The sequence below is a fragment of the Humulus lupulus genome, chromosome 9 (genome assembly GCF_963169125.1).
Source record: "Humulus lupulus chromosome 9, drHumLupu1.1, whole genome shotgun sequence".
Taxonomy (NCBI): domain Eukaryota; kingdom Viridiplantae; phylum Streptophyta; class Magnoliopsida; order Rosales; family Cannabaceae; genus Humulus; species Humulus lupulus.
In genome coordinates, this window is record NC_084801.1 from 169,660,487 (window position 1) to 169,666,242 (window position 5,756).

At 36.4% G+C, this 5,756-nt stretch overlaps 1 long non-coding RNA gene across 1 annotated transcript; it reads right to left on the minus strand.

The window, feature by feature from the left end:
* Positions 1-370: 370 nt before the first annotated feature.
* On the minus strand, positions 371-2,495 carry LOC133802439 (uncharacterized). The gene is made up of 4 exons (XR_009877346.1): positions 1,988-2,495; positions 1,832-1,906; positions 1,302-1,363; positions 371-583 (listed from the first exon to the last, which is right to left on the minus strand). It is a non-coding gene; the product is annotated as an uncharacterized LOC133802439 (long non-coding RNA).
* Between the last annotated feature and the right edge of the window lie 3,261 nt (positions 2,496-5,756).

A 5,756-nucleotide genomic window follows, 5' to 3' on the forward strand; every position in this document is an offset into this window, starting at 1 on the left:
ATTAGTAGGTATTCAAATTCTAATAATTATCTTTGATATAATTTTGGGTAAAGTATTGTTAAAAAGTATATAAGAATATCTAAAACTATAATTTAAACAAAGAAACGTATTTGGATTGGTGGTGAGTCAATTAATTTCTAAAGGTGAAGGGTTCAATTCCTCGTTCTCACATTTTTTGTCAATAATAAAATGGGTCGTGTTGGGCTTACTCTTTCAAATATGGGTCGAACCGGCCCTGTAACGCCCTCACTTATATTTAGTTAAAACCATACTTGAGGTGTTACGTTTTAAAACTATATCATAATTTATTACTGCAAAAGTCTGGACATTTTTTTAAAAAAAAAAAAAAAACTTGAAAACTTATTTCACATTATTTACATTAAACATAAAGTGTGTCTCAAACATATTATACATAAGTATTAAATAACCCATTTTATTTTCAAAACATAACTTCACACTTTATTACAAACATCTCACTGATAACTGAATTAACCCACAAAAGGTCAATATGTTCATATGCACAAATCAGGGTCAGGACCATGCTTCAGTTCTCCTCATGTCATTCACACATTTCTTTCTCTACCTACAACACAAGACAATTGTGAGCCTAAAGCTCAGTAAGCAAAGTAATGCATGCAATGCTAATGATTACCCAATATCAATGGACGTATACTACTTCTTTTTAAATTTTGGGCCCCTTAATATTGTGCACACTGTTTGAATTGGTCAATGCCTGCAGAGCTTGTTACACATATAATACAAAATCCCATGGGTTCTCCTCCGGCTAGCCATCACCACAGTAGGGCACATTAAAAACCTTATTCCATCGTTGCCCCGTCGGGCTCAAGAGTTAAGGTGGCCACACACTGTGGTGTCAATACATATAATAATAACTCATATGGAGGAGAAATAAAAACGAAAACATGGCAACAATATAATTGGTTCACTAAAACCTAGCCCAAATTATTGGGCAGCCACTATAAGCCTACTATAGGCCTCCGTTTACACTTATTAACACTTTCATTTGCCTTTTTCAAAACAGTGGCACTGAACTTAAACTTCTTATAACAACTTTCTTTTATGTTGCACAAAACTTGCAAAGGCATCATATAATTAATCATCATAATATCATGCATGGTCTTATATCATATAATAATTTATCATATCACTATTATGTCATGCATACAAATTTATGATGAAGTGTCACTGTATGTTAATACCACTTACTCACAAAATATTCATATAATGCATACTTTCACATAACACATAATTCTTGTGTTGCAGTTGAGTACTTTACTTACCTTTTGTCCAAAATATAGTTCACCGTGTAACAAGTGGTGTCTTAGGTATTGATGTGCTTATCCTGACAATGGCATGGATTTCTCATCATAATGATGGCAGTAATACATTTAACTCTCATTTAAAAATACCCATAAAACATCATATCAAATTTCATACCCAAAACATGCCTAAAATGCCTTAAACCACCTAGATCAAGCATTAGATTTATCTTAGACATTTGGAGAAATTTTGACAGAGTTTCCCCTTAATTTTAGCTATCCTCAAATGTCAAAATCAAACAATAATCAACATCAAATAACCTGCCATAACCATATATCCCAAATACCAACATGATTCATCATAAAGTTATCATATACCGATTTTGATAAAATTCTTATCTCCTAGATCATCACCCAAATTAAATGAGTCTCCACATATATTCAAACATTTATAAACATATATACTATCTTATAAACTCAATCAAATAACCAAAAATCATCTTGTACTCCAAGAACCCCAAAAACCTCATAAAACACAAAATTTCACTTACCGAGCAACTTTTCGGCGAAAACAATCTCTTCAAGCTTTTCTAAACCTCAAACCACTTGGAAACCCCAAGAAATATCTTAAAAAGGATAAAACATCATATATAATCTCTCAGAAAAAATTCAAAAACATAGTTTAACTTCCAAGTATAAGAACTTACCATAAAAAGGCTAGAACTAAGCTTAATCTACTTCTTTGGCTTTGCTTTCACTTGGATCTCCTTAGAATTTCTTCAAACCAGCCAAAAAATGGTTTTTGGTTTTCTTTTCTCTCTGTTTTTCAGAATAATGGTCGTGCAAAGTGATAAGGTTGATGAAAATTCCTTATTTTCAATGATTTAGCCTTATTGTATCAAAATTTGACACCTTTCATCTCATCATTTCACCTTTTGACTTATGAAAACCTTATCACTTCAATAATTTCGACTTAATCATCTGCTAGGCCTATTATCCTTATGTGTAAAACACTCACACCAAACCTTAGGTCCATATGACTTCATACCCAATAGTTATGCTTACCCGATCGAGCGTAGCGCACTTATGCTAAGCTCGTTTTGACTTTGCATCAATACCACTGATTATGTATACCTCCCATCAAGAATTGATCTAATGGTTCTAAAACCATTTTTACATCATCAATGAGACCTTAATCATACCTCGATTACATTTGGTAAATCCATAAATAATCAATTTTACACCGAAATACTAGTAATCGACATTGTACTGTTTTTCACTACTTAACCTATTTTGCCTTCTATATCTCACTTTCATCACTTAATTCCATGCCTTGTCCATATTTTTCATACTTTCTTATATCTTGAGCACATCAAACACCCATAAAAAGACAACTCAAATGCCACAAGGTTAATAATATTGAGCATACATATAGACATCACATACACAACTTTTATACTTATACATGAAAACACTTATAAGAATATGCATATGCTCAAATTATACATATTGTATGATATGTAATGCAATGTAATCATGTGATTATTGGCTATATTATATCAAAATAATATGGGTGATACAGGCCCGACACGAATTGAAATATGAGCCTAGCTCGGCCCAGCCCGAATTATTCGGAGGCACGAAAATGTGGGCTGGGCCGGGCCAAGTCGGCCCACATTTATAGCTCTAGCTGTGGTTGTGGCGGTGTCGATGAAGGAATATAAGGCTGCTGTGAAGAACCTTGACATAACAAATGAAATCCTTTCAAAATGATTTTAATTAAAACTGATAAACTTTGCAAATCTAAGAAATGATACAAAACTCATACTTAGCAACAAGTGAGCAAGAGTGTGTGTATTAATATATTTTGTAACAGGAAACAAAATTATTATGCTGGCTAACATTAAATAAAATATTTTCACAAAGTGTAAATTATTATGCTGACTAACAATAAATTAATATATTTTAAATAAAATTATTATACTAAAAATATGCAATTATTCATCATTGCTCAAAATATATTAAGGACACTATTGTGGGGGAGTATTATTAACATAAACACATACTAAGATCAACAAAAGGACTCATTTTTTCCTATCATCTTCCATTCTTTTGTGAAATTATTTGTAATGCCCTGAATTCTCCGATGTGGTTTAATGGCGGGATTAGTAGGCCTGGAGGGCCATACTTATTTAATTATGCCATTAGTTGATAAATGCATGTATATGTGAATTATGTTATAATATTGTAATGCCCCAAATTTCCTAATAAGGTTTAGGACCTTGATTAGGAGGCCGGGAGGGCCATAATTGATTTATTATAGTATTTAATGATTATATGCATGTTTACGTGAATTATATTATTATATGATGGTGGATGCATGCATATGGAAGAATTTATTATTGTGAGGGTATTCTGGTAATTTGGCCGCTGTGGGCGTAATTACATAATTTGGGTGCATGATTGTGATTAATTAATATAGCCACATTATAAGGTGGATTGGTTCGAGCTAGTCGACATGAGACGATCGTGAGATGCGAGAGTTTGGTCTAGTCATAACAGGTATAAGTTCGGGGCTCGGGGTGAGTCTCGGGGTGAATTTAATGATTAGAGCATTACCGGGAATTAAAGGGTAATGGGATATGGATTATTGGTGTTTGAGGTTATTGAGAATAGCGGGAATTGGAGGGTGTTAAATGTGATTAATGAAATAGGTGCGAAAGGATGGTTTTGCCCTTGGTGGCTATTAAGGTTTTATTTTAGACCTAAGGGTATTTAGGTTTTTTTACCTTAAGAGATATATATCAGCCATTGAGGCTGTAGAAGAGTAACAAAAACAGAGCCTCTCCTCCTTCACTCCCGATAGATTTTCTTCCTCTTTTCTCTTTGGATTTTCGAGCTCAGTTTGAGGAATCGAGCCAAGGAACCAAGCTTAGCCAAGCTAGGGTTGTGCTCCACCATTGAAGAGGGTGTGTTGCCAAGATTAAGGTGAGTTTCTAGCCACTAGAACTCTTGGTTTTACTCTGTTTTATAAGTTAAGTTTCAGCTGGTTTTTGGGTTGGAAACTTGGGAATTGGTTGGAGTTTTGGCTAGGGTTCTTGGGGTTGTGGTCCTTAGGACATGTGGAGATGGTATTTGGGTTCATTTGGGAGTTAATTTGACGTTTGGAAGTTTTTGGATTGGGTTAGAAATGGTAGAATCGAAGAAGGAAAAAATCTAGGAATTGGCTGGCTGAAGGTAGCGCTACAGCGCCCAGTGTAGGGCGCTACAGCGCTACCTACAGGGTGGCTGGGCGGTTTGTGGTTCTGCCTTGAGCGCTGGGGCGCTAGAAGGGCAGCGCTGTAGCGCTACCCTGTTCCTTCAAAACCTTGTTTTGGGTGTTTTTAAGGGTTTTTGACTTGGGGTTCCAATCTTTAAGGCCCGGGATCGAATCTACTCACTATGTGGGCATGTTTCGAGGTCCCGAGAGTGGGGTTTAGTTTAAGACCCTATCTTTGGTGATTTTCATTAATTGGAGGTTGTTTTGGTTATGACTAGGTGGCCGTTAAAGGATTAAGGATCGATCGTTCTCAGGGGTCGTTCTTGTTCTAACTCTCACTCGAACCGGAGGTAAGAAAAACTGCACCCTGTGTATATGAGACATGCATGGTTATTATGATGCATGTTGGTTGATTAATGAGTATGACACACGTGGTTATTATTGCTGCTTGACGGTTGGTTATTATGTATGACGCGCATGGCTATTCTTGATGCATGTTGGTTGGCTATTAAATGTGACATGCATGGCCGTTGTTGGTGCATGTTAGATTGTTGAATATGTTGCACATGATGCATAAGAAACATGTGATTAGGACATGCTTTATATATTGGGTATGACATTGTTCAGAGCTTGAGCCTCTGTGGTTGTGCATGGTCCTAATTGTACTGGTATCTATTAGTAAGCATGCTAAACACTTTGTTTATGGACATTGGACATGTGATATATGTTTGGTGGCATGGCTTGCCTGTGTATGGCGCTGACTTATTAGTCAGAATCGACAATGGTGTCAGGTCCGTCTGTGAAGCTGTGACTTATTAGTTAAGTTCACCACGGGCTGAGCACTGGTCGTGTTTTACCGACCCAAGGGTCAGAAATGGCAGTGCATTGTGAGCGCCGGGCCGATTAAAGATTGGATCTAATCAAGGTTGGCATTGAATGACTCATATGGGGTATTAATGCTAGACCGACTGGAAGGTCAATGAGAACTATAAGCGCTTGCCTGGTTTACAACCAGATGACTATAGCCAAGGTATAGAACCCCGGTGACTGTTTGTCACATGGCTAAGGGACGTTGTCCATAGTTTCGACTCTAGAGTCGTGAGGAAGGTTATGTTGGTGACTAGTCACCATGCACCTATCCTAACCAATCTTATGAAAGGAACACTTATCAGTTGAGCCATGGTGACCCTTTCGTCACGTGGCTAGAGGGAGCGATG